Source organism: Capricornis sumatraensis, chromosome 11 (assembly GCF_032405125.1).
Source record: "Capricornis sumatraensis isolate serow.1 chromosome 11, serow.2, whole genome shotgun sequence".
Lineage (NCBI taxonomy): Eukaryota > Metazoa > Chordata > Mammalia > Artiodactyla > Bovidae > Capricornis > Capricornis sumatraensis.
This window is the reverse complement of record NC_091079.1, coordinates 27,673,231-27,693,719: the sequence shown is the minus strand read 5'-3', so window position 1 is coordinate 27,693,719 and position 20,489 is coordinate 27,673,231.

Sequence of the window (20,489 nt, the reverse complement as noted above, 5' to 3'; positions counted from 1 at the left end):
GCTGTATACCTGAAACTAACATGATATTATTGTAAATCAACTGTATTCCAATTATAAACAATTTTTTTTAAGCATTAAGAAGCTATTGCCATGATCCAGTGGAGGGGTGTAGACCTAGGTGATAGAAGGCAAGGTGAGAGCGGTCAGAGTCCTGATCCACTTTGGAGGAGGCAGAGAGCACGTAAGAGCGGATGCCTAAGAGTTACTCCAGAGGATGTTCAAAACTTTCAGGTTAGATGAGATCACCTGAGAGGTGTGTCATAGAGAAGAAAGACTCCAGAGAACTGAGCTTAGAGCCATTAACAAGAAGTTGAAAAGGAACTAAGAAAGCTGTGGTGGTGAGATGGGAAACGAGTCTCTTTGAAGAGTCTGACTTGACTCTCAAGCAAACTGAGTGACGCAAATTGCCGATGCCCGATGTACATTAGTTTACCACGGCCTCACCCCTCATCTTCTCCCCAGGTTATGGCTGCGGGAAGTGGAAGCTCAGAGAGAAGACAAGAATGATCCCAGGTATCGGACGAGGATGGAAAGGAACTTGGATCAAAGCCTTTTTCTGGGGGATGCAGAGGGCAGCCGTCTTGGGCTGGCTGTGCCCTGCACCTGGGCATCAGACGCCTCTGTCTCCCTCTTTCTACCCCAGCCCTTGACTGCAACAGAAAGAGACTTGACCGATAGGCGTTCCAACCTCCTCCCTCCGAGGATGAGATCGTTCTGAGCCAGGTTCCGCACAGCCTCCCAGAGCTCCACAGTGGGGCTGGGCCCTGTTACCTGGTCACCAGTCTGGGTTGATGATGTTTCTTACGGCCCCTGCAGCGTCGCTTGACCATTCTCTTAGTGGGAGTCCCCAGATCACCTCCCAATACTTCCCTTGCCCTTGAATTCTCATCTCAGGAGCTTCTTCTGAAGAAACTCAAATGTAGATGCGTTCGTATTGTGGACAAAGAAAGTTACCTGTCATTTCAGTCAACAAAGAATGTTGAGGCCATAAGGTCATCAGCCACTGCAGCAGCCACCCCACCCGGTCCTTCAGTGGGGCACCCTGAGGGGATTCAGAAAGCCAGGATGCTGGCGCTAAAGTCAAGGTGCATATTAAGAGAATCATTTCATTCAGCCCAGACTCTTGCATCTTCTCATACATAGAAGAGTGTCAGTTCATTAACTCAAGATGCCTGTTTTTTCTTTAATTAGATTACGATCTTTGAAGTTTGACCACCTGTGTTTTGGTTTTTCTTTTTTTTTTTTTCTTTTGGAAGAAACTCCTATATATCCTGGCTTCTCCCTCACCTCTTCAGAGCAGCCCCTCTAAGAGGCTGTATCTTGGGCTACAGTGCTCAGTAAGTCTGCCAAGTGAAATATTAATTTTCACCTTCTATGTTGTGCATTTTTATTCAGTTGACAGCATGATGAACATAGACCCACAGCTTGTGGGGGAACATAGATCATCTCAGAGGCCCTACTGCGTCTGTAGTCAGGGGGTTGGGGGTGGGGTCCCTACACACATGGAGCCTGTGTGTGAGACACGTGAATCAGGACACACATCCTCGTGTACACGTGGGTGGGTGTCCATGACTCTGGGCAAGCTCATAAGCTAAAAATAGGAAAGGAAAATGTAAGCAGCTTCTTATGTAAATATTAGGCAACTGAAACTTTGCTGCTCTCGTTCCCTTGGATGGAGGGTGGGAGTGGAGGTGGAGGGAAATGAAGTTATTTTGGTCCTGGGGAATTCAGGGTCTCTCACTCAATGCATGTCTGCTCCTTCTCTCCCACCCACTTGAGCCCTCAAAGGAAAGATCTACTGAAGAGAAGAGGTTCCTGTAACTTTGGCAAAGCAAGGGATGCCTCTGCTCGTCTGGATAGCAGACAACCCATAGAGAGACACAGGCTCAGCCAGCGGCTGCCCCCGGCCGTTCCGCCCTGTTATCCCAGCTCCAGAGGAAAGGAGAGGCAGGTACTAGGGTTGAAATAGTTCTGGATTTGACGGTGGAAGCAGAGATTTGCAGTTCACTTCCACTTGTGACAAAGTTAAATCATTCAACCCTTCAGAGCCTAGGAAAGGGAATGATGGGGCCTGCCTCCCAGTCTTCAGGGTGGCTGTGAGCCTCAGATGTGCACAGGAGCCAGCGGAGAACATCTGAAAAGCCAGGTTTTAGGACCAGGCAGGCTCACATCCTGACTCTGCCCTTCCTCTGACCTTGGGGAGTAAATGAATCTCTCTGACTCTGTTTTCACGTGTGTGAACATACTTTTAAGTGAAAGTTTAAATACAGTTGACCCTTGAACAACATGGGTTTGGCCTGCATAGATCTATTTACGCACAGATTTTTTTTCCAATAAATATATTGGAGATTGTTTTGGAGATTTGAGATAATTTGAAGAAAATACAAAATACACGTGCAGCCTAAAAATATCTAAAAATTTAGAAAAAATTAGGAACATCATGAATGCCTAAAACATACATAGGTACTACACAATAGGCAAAAAGTGGATCAAAGTTTTAATATAACATTAATAATATGTTCATTTTCTTACTGTTTTATAACTTTGTTTTCAAAGAACAGCATTATTGTACAGTCTGCCTTTCTGATAATTGGAGAAATTGCCTATTAGCCTATGATCACGTGTTTTCTTTATAAAGTAATAATGTTTCCAATATTGCATCATGAATATGACTGTAATATGACATGGCATAAAAATTTGATGACAATGCATTCAGTAGTGTACAGGCCAGTCTACCACGAAGCAATCAGGTCACCTACCCTCGCCTACTATAGTGATCACATCACTGTTCTTTGTTATCAACACGTGAATCCTTAAATATGAATGCATAAATACGAATTTCTTCTTCAAATTATCTTTCTACTTTTGAGGTCTATTGTTAGTAAGTACCTACAGTGTTTTACATCATATAAGAAAATATTGATGTAGATACTGATAGAAAATTCATCTTGCTCAACAGACAGCATAAACTTACAGTATTAAAAAACACAATGCAGTCCTGTAAATGTATTTTCTCTTCCTTATGATTTTCTCATTATCATTTCAATTTCTTTAGCTTGCTTTATTATAAAAATATAGTATATAATGTATGCTGCTGCTGCTGCTAAGTCGCTTCAGTCGTGTCCGACTCTTTGCAACCCCATAGACGACCAAATATGTGTTTTATAATCATTTATGCTGTTTCTGCTTTATTGACTATGCCAAAGCCTTTGACTGTGTGGATCACAATAAACTGTGGAAAATTCTGAAAGAGAAGGGAATACCAGACCACCTGACCTGCCTCTTGAGAAACCTATATGCAGGTCAGGAAGCAACAGTTAGAACTGGACATGGAACAACAGACTGGTTCCAAATAGGAAAAGGAGTACGTCAAGGCTGTATATTGTCACCCTGCTTATTTAACTTATATGCAGAGTACATCATGAGAAACACTGGGCTGGAAGAAGCACAAGCTGGAATCGAGATTGCCAGGAGAAATATCAATAACCTTAGATATGCAGATGACACCACCCTTATGGCAGAAAGTGAAGAGGAACTAAAAAGCCTCTTGATGAAAGTGAAAGAGGAGAGCGAAAAAGTTGGCTTAAAGCTCAACATTCAGAAAACTCAGATTATGGCCTCTGGTCCCATGGGAAATAGATGGGGAAACAGGGGAAACAGTGTCAGACTTTATTTTTGGGGTCTCCAAAATCACTGCAGATGGTGATGGCAGCCATGAAATTAAAAGACGCTTACTCCTTGGAAGGAAAGTTATGACCAACCTAGAAAGCATATTCAAAAGCAGAGACATTACTTTGTCAACAAAGGTCCATCTAATCAAGGCTCTGGTTTTTCCAGTGGTCATGTATGGATGTGAGAGTTGGACTATAAAGAAGCTCTGAAGAACTGATGCTTTTGAACTGTGATGTTGGAGAAGACTCTTGAGAGTCCCTTGGACTGCAAGGAGATCCAACCTGAAGGAGATCAGCCCTGGGATTTCTTTGGAAGGACTGATGCTAAAGCTGAAACTCCAGTGCTTTGGCCACCTCATGCGAAGAGTTGTCTCATTACAAAAGACTCTGATTCTGGGAGGGATTGGAGGCAGGAGGAGAAGGGGATGACAGAGGATGAGATGGCTGGATGGCATCACTGACTCGATGGTCGTGAGTTTGAGTGAACTCTGGGAGTTGGTGATGGACAGGGAGGCCTGGTGTGCTGGAATTCATGGGGTTGCAAAGAGTTGGACACAACTGAGCGACTGAACTGAACTGAATTGATGCTATTGGAAAGACTTCCGGTGAAACAACAGGCTATGAGTAGTTAAACTTGGAGGGAGCAAAAAGTTATTCATGGATTTTTGACTCTGTGGGGATGCCATGCCCCAACTCCTGCATTGTTCAAGGGTCAACTGTAAAGTTATATTGTACCAGGGAACATTATGAGATCATTTAAAAACCATATTTAAATGATATCAGTTTGATTAATAGGAATAGGCTGAGTGACAAAAGTGAGATGCAAAGAGATATCTTTGTATTATATTATGCCATTCGAATAAAGCAAACAGCTATCAGAAAACTCTGTACACACACGTGGATGACTCTGTGAGCAGACTGGACAGGGTGTGTGCACATCAAGTTGGTGACACTGATCGCTCAGGGCGGTGTTGGGAGTGGGGACGGCTCACCCTGTAAAGGGAAGGGAGGGAAAGAAGCAAAAAGAGAAAAGAAGGAAAAAACAGATCTGTGAGACCAAACACATTACAGTGTCATGTCATTTATGGGCATGTGCCTATGTGCATTAAAGTTCAGGAAAAATACAAGATTCCATTGGGTGTACAACCTATGGGCTTAATGGAAGGACATTGCATGTTGTTGAGTGAAATGAAAGTAATAACTATAGTGAAAAGACTAACGAACGGGACTTGACTTTTCAGTAATGCAGGGAAAGGGTGGTCCTGACAAAGGGTGGAGCGGATGCGAAGATCCAGATCTGGAAGGTGTTGGGTGTGCTCCTGGCCTGGAAAAGCGCCTCCCAGAGTGCTGGGAGAATGGATGCCCGAGAAGTGACGGTGGGAGTGTGATTAGGATCCCGGAAGTTTTCCTCCTTCTGCTGGCAGTGAAGTGGCCTATAGAAGTTTTGAGAAGATGGAGGAAGGGTAGGCAGGAAGAGTGAGGAATATGAAGGGGGTTTAAGGGCCCTGATCTTCTCATCCTCAACAATGGAAGTGACAGTGTTAGTCGCTCAGTAGTGCCTGACTTTTTCTCCCTGGACTATAGCCCACCAGGCTCCTCTGTCCATGGGTTTCTCCAAGCAAGAATACTAGAGTGGGTTGCCATTCCCTTCTCTGGCTGACCTAGGGGTTGAACCCAGGTCTCCTGCATTGCAGGTAGATTCTTTACCATCTGAGCCACTAGGGAAGCCCTCCTAAAAAATGAATAGGGCTTGTGCAAATTTGATGAATCAGAAGTAATAAAAAACTAAGACGAGTGAGAGAAATCTTCTAAGAAGTGATAAATGTCATACCTCTTAATTAACCCACATCTTCAGATGACTAGAAAATTCTATTTCCCAAATATTCTGAAACTGCAAAGTTCATCATTCAAGCTATCTATATTCACAGACTATTTTGAAATCGACGGATGTAGAAATCCCATCTGTGCAAGCATATCCCAAGTCAGAAGAAACTTCAAAAAAGATTTATATCCCTTCTCCCTTATTTTAGCAAATTCTCCAGTATCCATCTGATGCCATTCCCTCTCTCTGATGGATCAATTATCAGGCCGCTGCTGCCATCCAGGGAAGAAACTGAGATCAGAATGATAAGAAGGGAAGAAATCACCAGGTTCAAGCCCCGTTTAAGAGGTAAAGTCAAGAGGATTTGTTAAGATGTTAGATAAGGAAATGAATAAACATCCCCATTTTCCTGGCATTAGTAAGTGAGTGGATGGCTGTGGCTTTATTAACATGGCGAGACTGTCGGAGGGCCAGTTTGGAAGTTCTGCCAAGAGCTCGGTTTTGAACATGTTGTCCTTGGAATGTCTATGACAGATCCATGGGACATATGATCTCAGGTTCCCAGGAGAAGACTTGTCCGGAATCATCCATCCAGGAGCTGCTGGCACACAGCTGGTATTTCAAAGCACTGGAATGTGCGAGGTCACAGGTGAAGCAGAGAAGAGACCCTTAAAGAGTCCCAAAACCAACTCAGCTCTGTCCAAAGAAAATACCCAGCTTCTTGAGTATCTTTGAAATAAAGGATTTGGAAGGATTTCCTCCGAGGAGCTTGGTCCCGTTAATTGTCTTTGGCTGCCGGACTGATGTTCTGCCCTGGTCCTTGGCTGGTCCACATGGTGCAAAGCCGACTTGGAAACCGTGTTTCCCATCCCACATCCTCCTGCTCCCCCTCCTTCCTTCCACCCCACCTCTGCCCAGAGAGACAATGAGACTTTGGCCTTAGAGTTCTGGAAGGGTTCTAAAGATTAACAAGATTTCGCCTTCTTTCTCACATACTACGACTTTAGTTAGTATTAGTCACAAATGTCTATAAAGGAAGTGAGAAGGCCAGGTCTGTGGGATTTGGTTTTGGAGAAGCCTCAGTTCCAGGATGAACAGGTGCTGGAGGAGATCAGGGAGGGTGGACACAGAATAAGGGGCAGGGGGCGGGGGGGGGTGGGTTGCGGCTCTTGTGTCTGGCGGGTAGAGGTCACCGCACATGGAAGAAGGGGTATCAGCGTCTTTCTCGGGTAGACAATGGCTGGGGCTTCCACTCTCCTTCTCCTTGCACGGGGGCTTCTCAGGTGGCGCTAGTGGTAAAGAACTCGCCTGCCAGTGCAGGAGACATAAGAGATGCACTTTTGATCCATGGGTCTGGGAAGATCCCCTGGAGGAGGTCATGGCAACCCACTCCAATATTCATGCCTGGGAAATCCCATGGACAGAGGAGCCCGGTGGGCTACAGTCCATGGGTCACAGAGTCGGACACGACTGAAGCAACTTAGCGCCTCTTTGCACAGTCCATCCTCCACACAACGGCTAACCTTCTGGCTGAGGAGTAAGATGGCCATGCCATCCCCATGCAGTGGGCCTTTACTGCGCCTAGAACTGAGCCCGAACTCTCTGGCCAGCGCTGTGGTCCAGCTCCTGCCCGATTCTCCGCTCTCATCTCCCTCTGCACTGCCTCCTTTCACTGAGCCCCTCCACGACCACCTCTCTTTTGTCCTCAGCCATCTTCCCCTCATCTTGCTTCTGGACTTGGCATTCTCTATTCCCTCTGCTTGGACCACCCGACCCTCAGATCACCCCATTTCTGCCTCTTTCTAATCATTCAGGTCACAACTCAAGTGTCACAGGCTGTGAACTTGCAAAAGAATTTGCTGCCTCTGGGTCACTCTCTACCACAGTATCTTATTTTCTTTTTCTCCATCACAGCACTTACTGGTACCTGGCATTATCTTGTTTATTTAGGTAGATGTTTATTATCTGACTGTCTTTTCAGAAGCTAGGGACCCTGTCTTTGACACTTCTGTATCCTCTGGCACACATTTGGCGCTTAATAAGTCTCCATTAGTGTTGTGTTAGCTGTTCAGTCATGACCGACTCTTTGTGATCCCGTGGGCTTATAGCCCACCAGGCTCCTCTGAACATGGAATTCTCCAGGCAAGAATACTGGAGTGGGCTGCCATTCCCTTTTCCAGGAGATCTTCCAGACCCAAGGATCAAACTCAGATCTCTTGCTCTTCAGGCAGATTCCTTACCATCTGATCCACCAGGGAAGCCTAGCCTACTTAACGTCCCTGAATAAGCCAGGAGATAATAAATGTTTGTTTGTTTGAAAAAAAAAAAAAAAAAGCCCTTCCTTCAAGGAAGTGAGGATGCAAAGGTCACTGGCGCTGAAAAGCTCACCTGTTTTTTTTGACCATTGCCTGTGGTCTCGTTTAATCTTTCCAATGGCTGCCCTGGAGTGAGTGCTTCTTTTCCACTTTACAGATGAAAAGACTGACACTCAGAGCAGCTCGCAGAGTGAGTGGAGGTCACACGGCAATAGGTTCCGGCAGACCGGGACCCACGCCATCCACACCGATGGCAGCGCTCAGGCCCCCTTCCCATCCCCTGAGTTTACATTTGGCCTGTGAGCACTCAGGCCAGCTGTCCTCCTCAGTTTGCCGTCAGCTTCTCTTGCCTCCATCCTCCCGTCCGTGAAACAAGCGAATGGTCTAGACAGCCCCCCGCCCCTCACCTCTCAGCTCCCGCTTCGACCCACGGCTGGGCGGGAGGCCTGTTCTCACTCCATTCCTGGAGCGTCTAGTTCTTCTTCCAGAGCTGCTTGTGGCAGGGAGACAAAACCCACAGCTCACGTCCGTGAGGTTCAGGGGACTTAAGTCTGAGGTCAAACGCTGGCTTTGGGCGCCTCCGGCCAAGCACAGATCTGCCCCGAGCCCGTGAAAGGCGTGCCTTGCCCAACGCTCATGACCACTTGCACGGCTTTTGAGCGAGCTCATGGTGGGCGAGCAGTGTGGGGACCACAGTGTCAGCTCGGAGTGGTCTAGCACACAGTCCTGCCGTGAGACAGTCTCCTTCCAGATCTGTGGAATGGCTTGAGACCAGGGGTTTGCAAATGCCTGGAAAAAGTTAGCTCTGAAGTTTTATCAGCCAAACCTCAGCTCTGGCCACGGTCAGGCCGAGAACAAGGAAGAAAGCAGGAGAGAAGGAGAAAAGGGGATCTTGCCTCGGGATGGAGCAGCGGTGGGGAGGGAATGAGGCAGGGGTGGGGCCTAACCCGCACCAGCTGGCTCATTCTGAGCCCAGTCTGTGGGCGCCTGGGGCCTCCAGGGTGGCTCAGTAGTAAAGAAACTGGCTTCAAATGCAGGAGATACGGGTTCGATCCCTGGGTTAGGAAGATCCCCTGGAGAAAGAAATGGCAACCCACTCCAGTTTATTCTTGCCTGGAGAATCCCATGGACAGAGGAGCCTGGCGGGCAACAGTCCACAGTCCACACGGTCACAGAGAATCTGACTGAGCTTCGAAACAATAACAACGACTCTGAACACATGATTTCTTTTCTTTTTAATTTAACTTAATTTTTTATTGAATTAATCCTTTACATTCTGTAATGCTTTACAAATTTTCATTTCACATGCATGGTTTCACATAACCCCATAATAACCCTTTACCCCCCACTATCCCTCTCATCCCTCCCCACTTCCATCCCACAACCGATAACCACTAGTTTACTCCATCTGTGAGTCTGCTTCTTCTGTTTGTTTGTCTTACTCACTGGATTTTTCTATTCTTTAGATTCCACATATAAGTAATATCATACAGTACTTGTCTTTCTCTGACTTATTCACTCAGCATAATACCCCCCCCCCCCAGTCCATCCATGTTGCTGCAAATGACACAATTTCATTCTTTTTTGTGGCTGCCTGACCCAGAACTCACCTTGTTTAGCCACACTCTCAGGAGGTGGCTGGGTGAAGGGGTTTCTGAAAAAGGTAAGGTCAGGGATGCATTTTCCGGCCAAGACAACAAATGCGTGGGGGGCAACGAAGAAACTGAAAGATGCTGAAGGTCTAGAGAGGCTGCACCTCAGAGAGGTCCCAGGCTTTGGGAGTTGATCTTATCCTGAGAACAAAAGGAAACTTCTGTAGATTTTAAGAAAGGGACTGTAACGGCCAGGTCTCTCTTGTGGGCTAGTCGCTGTGGCAGCCGGGAGAGCAGGAACTGGTGGAGGAGGGTGGCAGAGAGACCAGAGAAGAGCTTGCTGCGAAGCGACAGGCGGGATGCTCCAAGATTCGCTGCAGGAAGACGTCCACACGCAGCAGGAAGCAGGGGCTTCATCTCCATCTAGGTACTGCCCTCACTCGCTAGCCCTTGCATCCTTCCCACCCCCTAAGCAAAGTTTTCTTTCGTGTGAAGTAGAGAGAACCAGAAACACGTGTCCTGAGTTTCTCACACTTAGGAAAACAAAAACAGATTTACCAAAAAAAAAAGAAAGAAACAAAACTTCTGAACTTGTGCTTTGAACCTCTGGGCCAAGCCCTGAAGGATAGAGGGGGAAAGGATTGTCAGCAAATACTACGCTTGTTAACCATGTTTATATGATGCCATCTGCCCTCGCTCCACTTCTCCCTTAATCTTCTACCCTTCCCCCCGGGGCAGGCCATGTGGGTGGGGGCAGTTCTAAGGAGGGGGCATCTGTAGCTCCTTAGTGAGATGTGGGTGGCCACCAGGCTCCTGGGGTCCTAGACAGAGAGGCTCAGGGAGGAGCAGTGCGGAATACAAGTCAGGCAGAGATGGAGTTGAGGAATTCAGAGAAACTGGCAAATACTGAAGCCTCAGCTCCATAGGAGGGTCTTGTGGGTAATGTCATCGCCCAGGGCTCTGGTCCCAGACAGACCTGGGCTCACATCCTGACTGCGCTGCTACAGGGATAGGAAGCTGGAACCAAGCTAAGCGTCCAACGACAGGGGATTGTTCCCCTAAGCCACAGTGGGTCCATACATGGGGCTTGTTGTTTAGGCGCTAAGTTGTGACTGACTCTTGTGTGACTCTGTAGACGTAGCCCACCTGGGACTTCACTGGTGGCTCAGACAGTAAAGCATCTGTCTATAACGCGGGAGACCCGGGTTCGATCCCTGGGTTGGGAAGATCCCCTGGAGAAGGAAATGGCAATCCACTCCAGCACTATTGCCTGGAAAATCCCATGGACAGAGGAGCCTGGTAGGCTACAGTCCATGGGGTCAAAAGAGTTGGACACGACTGAGCGACAGGACTATAGGCTTCCCTGTCCGTGAGATTTCCCGGACAAGAATACTGGAGTGGGTTGCCATTTCCTTCTCCAGGGGATCTTCCCGACCTAGGGATTGAACCTGTATCCCCTGCTTGGCAGGCAGATTCTTTACCACCAAGCCACCTGTAGCTAATTCACTCTAGGCTCTCCTGGGAAATTGAAGGCACAGAATGTTTTACCTAAAATATTAAGTAAAGAGTAAATAAATAAAAGCAGCAAGACTTCATTTTCTAAGTAAACATGTAATATACGCACAGAGAAAAATTACTGAATGTCACTCAAAATGGGAACACTGCTTATCTCTGGAAGTGAATCTTTGTGTATCTTTAGATTTTCATCTTTAAAAAGAAATTTGATAAGCAAATATTGTTTTAAAAAATATAAATTATATGAATGATTTGTATTAAAAATAGCCAGCATTTCTCCATGTATCAGATGTTTGCCCAGATTCTTCATAAATGTTCTATTTTAATTCTCACAAAAGCCCTTTCTGGTCAATTATTGGCTTCCCCTGTGGCTCATCTGGTAAAGAATCCGCTGACAATGCAGGAGACCTGGGTTCGATCCCTGGGTTGGGAAGATGCCCTGGAGGAGGGAAAGGTTACCCACTCCAGTATTCTGGCCTGGGGAATTCCATAAACTGTATAGTCCATGGAGTCAAATTAGTAATTCTCATTTATAGTTGGAGAAATTGTTAAAGATACTCAGTAAGTGAGCAGAAATTAGATTTTCCCCCTGTGGCCTCTCCCTCCGGGCCTGGAGTGCCCACCCATGAGCCTCAGCACCCTCCCAGCGCCCCCCTGCCCCACCCAGGGGCCTGCTGCATCTCCCGAGGGCAGACTTGGGGTGAGTTGTTTTGGAAACCAGTCTGGGCTGTTTGCCACAGAGGACCACACTGAGTTCAGTTTATTGACAAATGCTCGATTTCCACTGACCTGGCAGCTTTCTCCAGGGCAGAATTTGCTGAATCTCATAGAACCTGGGGGTGGGGGAGGTTTGGGGGGTGGGGTGGGGCAGGAAGTATACAAATTAACCCAGATCTGGAAGAGAGAAGAAGACAGGCAGCATTGTGTCCAGGCAAGGTGTGCATGGGGACAGGGCTCCTACACAGAGCCTAAGTTGCCCTGGAGTCCGCAAGGCAAAGAGATCAGACCCCATCCCAGCTGGGGCGCTGGCCGGCCAGGCAAGGGGCTGTCCTGATTCCCTCCACACCCAAGGAAAGAGCTGAGGTTCACCAGGCAAGTCAGGGAGTCCGAGCGGAAGTTCAGATGATCAGCCCGACCCTTCACCTTACAGAACAGGAAACTGAGGCACAGAGGGGGAGGGAGCAGCCCACGGACTCACAGCGCCACGGTGCCCGAGTGCACTGCAGAAGCTAACGCCCCATGCCCTAGACTCAAAGGGAAGTTGTGCTAACTCTGCGCCAGGCTGGAAACAACTGTGGGCAAAGCACACAAGTTCATTGCTGCCTGGAAGCCACACGTCCATGTGATAAGCACTGTATCCCCATTTGACAGGAAAGTGAAAGTCACTCTATTGTCTCCGACTCTTTGCTACCCCGTGGACTATACAGTCCTTGGAATTCTCCAGGCCAGAATACTGGAGTGGGTAGCCTTTCCCTTCTCCAGGGGAATCTTCCCAACCCAGGGATCGAACTCAGGTCTCCCGCATTGCAGGCAGATTCTTTACCAGCTGAGCCGCAAGGGAAGCCCATTTAACAGGAAGGGAGACTGAAATCTGAGGGATTCAACAGCTTACTTCAAGTCCATCTAAGCAGGGATCACTGAAGTCCTCCCTACTGTCTTTGTACACACAAATCGATGAATACAAACATCTGTGAATTCAGAGCCAGGAGCCAGGCCTTTAAGCTCAAGTCGTCCAACAGCTGGACAAGTGACCCTGTCATTCTCTGAGACCACCAGACTATAGACTGTGGGGCTCACCTGCCATCCCAGTGGTTTGCAAGAACTCTAAAATTGCTCTTCAGTTCTCCCACATTCCTGTTTCTTCATTCATTTACTCATCCGTTTAGTCACCATCTACCCATTCATATGTCTTCGCATCCACCCATCCATCCATCCATCCATCTATCCGTCTCTCATCACGTCACTTCCTGCTCAGAAGCCCCAGGAGCTGCCATCACCTGCAGGCTGAAGTCACCTCTCTCCTGACACGCTTTCCTTTCCCCATCGAGCCTCTGCTTCTACTACGTCCCTCGTGTCCCCTGAGCCCAGCCACTCCCACCACTGTACCCTAACTGGCTTCCAACTGGAGGCCCCACCTCCAGCATTCCCCACCATGCCTGTTCCTGATGGCAGCCACAAGGAACATTCTAGAAGATCTGACCACAGCACTGCTCTGTTGACACCTTTTCTGCAGCTTCCATAGCCCCCAGAGTGACCCCACACTCCTTAGGAGGACCACAGGGGTTTTCAAGAGTCAGATCCTTTGCAGCTTTCCCAACCACTCACCTCTCAGAGCACCCTCTGCCAGGCTAGACTCCTCCTGGCCCAGGGACCTGCAGAGCTTTCCCCTCTGTGCCCCTGGGCCCTGATCTTCCTTCTGCCTGGAAACCATGTTCCCTAGCTCTACCTTCCTGAGTGCCGCCTTCTGTGTCTCTACCTCCTCTGCCTGCAGAGTCTCATCCACCTCTGGTCCCACACCCCCCAGGTTGAGTGTATCCCCATAACTCCCTGAGTTTGCCTCAATTGCAAGTTTGCTGCATAGTATTGGACTTGACCATTTCCTTACACATGGGCTTCCCGGGTGGTTCAGTAGCAAAGACTGTGCCTGCCAATGCAGGAGACTCAAGTTCAATCCCTGGGATGGAAAGGTCCCCTTGGAGGAGGAAACGGCAACCCGCTCCAGTATTCTTGCCTGGAAAAATCTTATGGACAGAGGAACCTGGTGGGTACAGTCCATGGGGGTCACAAGAAAGTCGGACTCAACCTAGTGACTAAATATAATTTCTGTCAGAGCTGTAAATGGCCACCCTAACCCCAGCTCCTTCCAGTGTCTGGCAAACAGCAGGTGCTCAGAGAACGCTGCTCTCATCAGGCCTGTAGAGAACTAGACTGGGATCGTGTTACAGAGATAAGACTTGGGGCTACAGTCTCTGGGTTCGAATCCCATCTCTACCACAAAATTTGAGGTATGTAGTTTAATTTATCTGCAAATATAAAATGGAAATCAAAGGATGGCTGTGTTTAGTTTTGTTCTGAGGTGAAGATTATTGAATGAATATATGCTAGGTACCTTAAAAGGCTCCTGGTACAAACAAGGAGCTATAAACACAGGCCTGCATGGTGAATCTGCACACTGTTCCCTTCACCTGGACTCGGACTCCGTCTCCATACCCTACCTTGCGACCGAACTCTTATTCATCCTTACATGCCTTTTATGTCCTGCCCATGGCCTTCCTGGGTTTGCTCTCCTTGATCCATGGCACGGATGACCCCATCTGCAGGGGGGAAGCTGCATGTGGACCTGCCGTGATCTCCCAGGCCCGCAGGCTTGTCCCCTTGATCACCTTGGGGGTTACATTTGTAAGGGCAGCTTGGCTCACAGTTGGGTCTGCAGACACTGTTGAGTTAAACTGACCCACTCCACCCAGACTCTAGTGAGAGATTCAAGAGTTAGGACCTCTGAGTTGGTGCAGAGCCAAGGGCAAGGGTCAGGAAGCCGTCATGTTGCTTCACCCCACTGACATCTCTGTCTCCATCTGTGTCATGGATGCTGGACGCAAAACTGGGGGCGGGCATGAGACACCTGGCACTCAAGAACAGTGATGCCCAGAGAACAGCATCACTGCCCAGAGGCACCAGGAAAAAATCACAGCTGTCTACAAAAGTCCCAGACGGGCTTGGCAGAAAAGACGCCAAACTGGAGAGGCTGTCTGACTCCTGAGACCTCCCACGCATTCAGAGCTCCAGGGAATCCTGTGAGACTCCAGCAGGCTGGCCTCAGTGTTGAAGCAAATTGAATGCTGAGCCTAGGGGAGAGAGATCCTTCCAGCCCTGCTGCAGACTGCCCTTCCCCACCCAGAACAAGCTCAGCAGCTCTGCAGAGACAGCACAAACCCAGTAGCCGCCTGGTTTCTCAAAACCCCAGCCCACACTCTGCTAGGCTGCGCCACTCACCACATCCACGTGCCTGTCCCTGGAGAATTTGCCCTGATGACTGATTCAAGGGAATTTGGCAAGGACTCGTGTAGAGAGCTGGGGCCCAGCCAGTCGCTCAGACAGGGTCAAAACCACCAGGCTCATGAGGACATAAAGGCGAGCAGAGCACCGTGCTGTGTGCATCAGACCCAGGTCATCTGTGGGTGGGCCAAAGGCCGAACCACCCCACAGGTCCGGGTTCAAGCCCACCCCTGTCAGTTACCCACCATTTGTTATGTTGTTGTTCAGTCAGTGAGTCGTGTCTGATTCTTTGTGACCCCATGGACTGCGGCATTTCAGGATTCCCTGTCCTTCACTGTCTCTAGGCGCTTGCTCAAACTCATGTCCATCGAGTTGGTGATGCCATCCAACCGTATCATCTGTCATCCCCTTCTCCTCCTGCCGTCAATCTTTCCCAGCATCAGGGTCTTTTCCAATGAGTCGGCTCTTCGTATCAAGTGGCCAAAGTATTGGAGCTTCGGCATCAGTTATGGGCTAAGTTTTACACCTCCCTAAAATTGATATGGTGAAATTCTAACCCGCAGACTTCAGAGTGTGATTGTATTGGAGATAGTCTTCAAAGGTGTGATTAAATTAAAATGAGATGACTAAAATGAGATTGAGTTCAGGTCAGTTCAGTCGCTCAGTCGTGTCCGACTCTTTGCGACCCCATGAATCGCAGCACGCCAGGCCTCCCTGTCCATCACCAACTCCCAGAGTTCACTCAGACTCACATCCATCGAGTCAGTGATGCCATCCAGCCGTTTCATCCTCTGTCGTCCCCTTCTCCTCCTGCCCCCAATCCCTCCCAGCATCAGGGTCTTTTCCAATGAGTCAACTCTTCCCATGAGGTGGCCAAAGTACTGGAGTTTCAGCTTCAGCATCATTCCTTCCAAAGAGATCCCAGGGCTGATCTCCTTCAGAATGGACTGGTTGGATCTCCTTGCAGTCCAAGGGACTCTCAAGAGTCTTCTCCAACACCACAGTTCAAAAGCATCAATTCTTCAGCGCTCAGCCTTCTTCACAGTCCAACTCTCACATCCATACATGACTACTGGAAAAACCATAGCCTTGACTAGACAGACCTTAGTCGGCAAAGTAATGTCTCTGCTTTTGAATATACTATCTAGGTTGCTCATAACTTTTCTTCCAAGGAGTAAGCGTCTTTTAATTTCATGGCTGCAGTCACCATCTGCAGTGATTTTGGAGCCCCAAAAATAAAGTCTGACACTGTTTCCACTGTTTCCCCATCTATTTCCCATTGAGTGATGGGACCGTATGCCATGATCTTCGTTTTCTGAATGTTGAGCTTTAAGCCAACTTTTTCGCTCTCCTCTTTCACTTTCATCAAGAGGCTTTTTAGTTCCTCTTCTCTTTCTGCCATAAGGGTGGTGTCATCTGCATATCTGAGGTTATTGATATTTCTCCCGGCAATCTTGATTCCAGCTTGTGTTTCTTCCAGCCCAGCGTTTCTCATGATGTACTCTGCATATAAGTTAATTAGTGTGGCTCTAATCCAGTGTGACGGAGAAGGCAATGGCACCCCACTCCAGTACTCTTGTCTGGAAAATCCCATGGACAGAGGAGCCTGGTAGGCTGCAGTCCGTGGGGTCGCTAAGAGTCGGACACAACTGAGCAACTTCACTTTCACTTTTCACTTTCATGCATTGGAGAAGGAAATGGCAATCCACTCCAGTGTTCTTGCCTGGAGAATCCCAGGGACGGCAGAGCCTGGTGGGCTGCCGTCTATGGGGTCGCCCAGAGTCGGACACGACTGAAGCGACTTAGCAGCAGCAGCAGCAATCCAGTGTGATGTCATCATTCTAAGAGGAGATTACCAAAGAGACATCACAGAGGGAAAACCGCAGGAAGATGCAGGGAGAAGACAGCCATCTATGTCCAAGGACAGAGGTCTCAGAGACACAAGCCTGGTGGCATCCTGATCTTGGGCTTTCAGCCTCTAGAAATGGGAGGAAATAAATATGTTTTCTGTTACTTAAGCCACACAGCCTGTGGTCTAGTTTTCAGAAGCCCTAGGCAGACCATACACTGTGTGAACTCCAGGAGTCTCAGTTTCCCTGGCCGTGAAGTGGGCCTCACTACACCTGCTGTCCTAGGTTTGGGTGAAAAAGAAAGTGAGTTGTAAACTTAAGAGTATCTGGAACATGGAACACGTGTGCCCCATTTCTACTCTCTCTGTTTCCTCTCTGTGACCAGCTTCTAGTGTGTTCTTTTTACTGTTGAATAGAATTCCACAATGTGGCTGAGCACTGTTGGTTTCAATAACGTCTTGAAAGGCATTTTGGTTGGGGCTCTTCACAAAAAAAAAGAGCCCCAGTTTGGGGGTCTTCACAAATACAGCAGCTGGGAGTCGTCCCGCACAGCTTTTTGTGCAAACATGCATTTTCTTTCCTGCTCTCTCCTCTTTCTTTTTCTCTCACCCTGCCTCTTCCTTCCTTTGTCCTTGCCATCCTTTTCCTCTTCTCTTCTCTTTCCCTTCCTCCTTTTTTTTTTTTTTTTCAGTCTCTCTTCCATGTGTTTTGTGGCACTGGGGTGCCGATAGGTGAGGTTAACCATATTTTCCGGCCTGTGGCTCCTTCCATCAATGTTTTCAGAACTCCTCTAAGTTCCTTTTGTCCCTCTTCCTCCGGGTTCCACTCTGTTCTCCTGTCCTCCACAGCCACAGGAAGCATTTCTGGGTGTGCCTTTGAATATGTACAATTATTTGTAAAAAATTGCAATTGTTTGCATCTGACTTCAACTCACAACAGCAGTACTGGCTGGAGGCCTGCTTCCTGTTTAAGTCTTCCCTTCATCTCTGGGTTGGAAGTTCTCCCCTTTGCTCTGGGCCCCTGTGAGGTTGTTTCTCCATGATTTGCATCACCAACAGTTTACTTCCTCATGTTCCCCAGGTGGACACCAGGCTCCCTCCTATCCTCACCACTACAAGCAAAACCCAGATTAGCATCTTCCCAGGTATTCCTTTATAGTCTTTGGAAAAAGTCTCTGGGGCATATACACAGGAGTGGGGCTGCTCAGCCCGTAGGACACATGCCTGTTTTATTTTACTGATCTTATTAAGCAGTGCCAGATTGCTCTCTAGCGTGGCTGCCCCAGCCCACACAGGGAGGGGGGCCTGATCATGCAAGCTTCATCTTCAGCGAATCATCTCCAGGGAGCAGGGGGAGGGGGCAGATATGGCTTTAAGGAGACAGTGGCTCCAGCCCTTGGTCCCAAGCTTCCAACAGTGAGAGACAGGACCACTCATGGCAGACCCCCCATTCCCCAACCAGAGGAAATAGTTGCATGTCATGTGTCTAGAATGGCTCTCCTCCCAGAACACGGATGTGAACTAGTTGGAGGGTTGTATGTGTGTGTGTGCGTGCACGCGTGCGTGCGTGCACATTTCTACTGTGGTCCTCAAAGAAATCCTTGTCTTTTGTAGAAACAAAGTTGAAATTTCTGAAGGCCAAATCCTAAGGCTGCTGAATTATAATAAATGGAATTCACAGCCCAGCAAGGCATGGGGAATTGGGTAAATGGCGCCCTCAGTATCAGAATGAGCACACTGGGGAAGATCCCAGTGAATCCAAGGATTAGGGGGGATTATAGATGCCCTGATTCTGTAAGCCTCCTGTTCAAGTAGAAACAACCCTTCTTCCGCATCTGGGAGGATCATCTTCCCTTGTCTGTAGAAGCTATGAAGCAATGCCTTGAGGGGTCTGCATGTGGGGGGATGTCACTTCTCCCACAGGCCCACCTCCCCCGGCTCACGTTGCTCCTAGATTTACACCCAGACACATCCCTAGGCGATACACTCTAGCATCTGTAAACGTTTGCTACTTTATATCAACAGGCACTCGGGTCATATGTGTAGGAGTGAGTCATAGAATGTTGGATCAAGGTGAAAGGAACATGGTATTAAGTTAGACTTTATTTGTTGATATGATCGAACTAGCTAGAGGTTATGGATTCAATATGCCAGTTTAAGCAGCTGTGTGTAGTTCTAACAGCTTATTTGGCCAATTCCCTGAGATTGGACCTAAAGGTGGTCATGCCAGTTGAAATGCCAGAATTTCCTTAGTCTTCCATGATGGACTTAAGAATATTTGGTTGCTGGAATGGTTGTTTTCCTTTTTTTTAATACAGTTTGCTCATCTTGAGTTATTTCCCCAGGGAGGGGCCAGAGGCGACTCCTTCTCCAAGCCTTTGGGACATGAATCGATGAGGGAACTTCAGCATCCTTGAGAGCCTCTGGTGGGGCAGGAGCTTGGATCAAGTCCAGACCAGCTTGCATCATAGCTCAGGCTTACTTACTCTGCTCTGTTTTTCAAATCAGGCTCCAAGGAAGCCCTCCTTCAGACTCTCCAGGAAGTGTTTGTTTAAAAGCAAATTTGCAGCCCTTCCCAGACACACTGACTCACAGCCTCTGGGTTGCAGTCCTGGGAAATCTGTACACTTTAAATGTTTCCAGGTGAATCCCATGCACGATTACTTTTGAGAATTCCTGGTCAACACTAGACTGCATCTGAGGCTAGTCAGATGCCCAGGGCCTCAAGAATGAAGACACACTGGTTCCCCCAGCGTGGCTCAGAGGCTGGGGTGTCTCCTGGCTCAGGCTGGCTTGAGACCTGCTTCTCCAACGTTCTTTCCACGAGTGCTTTGGAAAGCCTCAGAGCCAAGGACAAGTGTAACATGAAGCTCCTTTCCACAGCAGAGCTGCTCACTTCTTCCCAGCCTGGAATCTGGCTTCCTTCCAACCCGCTGCCAACCCAAACTCAGGGCAGCCTCCACAACCCAGTGCAACACAGCTTTTCCAGCAAACCCACCCAGGACTCCGGCCACGCTCTTCCTCCTCTGAGCGCTCAAGAGCCCTGAGAGCCCCTCCCTGCTCAGAGAGCCATAAACCTGGACAAGGGCACTGACACCCCAGGGGCCAAGGCACAGCTCCACCCCCATGTGCTTGTGCTGTGCTCAGTCGCTCAGTGGTGCCTGACTCTTTGCGACCCCATGGACTGTAGCCCGCTAGGCTCCTCTGTTCATTGGGATTCTCCAGGAGAGAGTACTGGAGTGGGTTGCCATGCCTCCAGGGGATATTCTGGACCCAGGGATCAAACTCAAGTCTCCTGCACTGCAGGCAGATTCTTTACCGTCTGAGCCTCCAGGGAAGTCCATGTGTCTTTGGGTCATTACATACTTCTGTGAACACAGGTTTCTGCCTCAGTAAAATGGGAAGGATGTTGGCACCTGCCTGTCCAGTGGTTATGAGTGATGAATCAAAACAAGATGCTATTCCACACCTCCTGAAACAGCCCCAGTCCAGGACACTGGCAGCCCCAAATGCTGATGAGAGTGTGGAGCAACAGGAACTCCCGGGCACTGCCGGTAAGGATGCAAACGGTATGGACACTTCAGAAGACAGTTTGGCAGTTTCTCATGAAACTACACATGGTCTTATGTTCAACCCAGCAATTGTGCTGCTTGGCATTTACCCAGATTTACAGCCACCCCAAAATCTGCCCACAGATGTATTGTTGTTCAGTCGCTCAGTCGTGTCTGA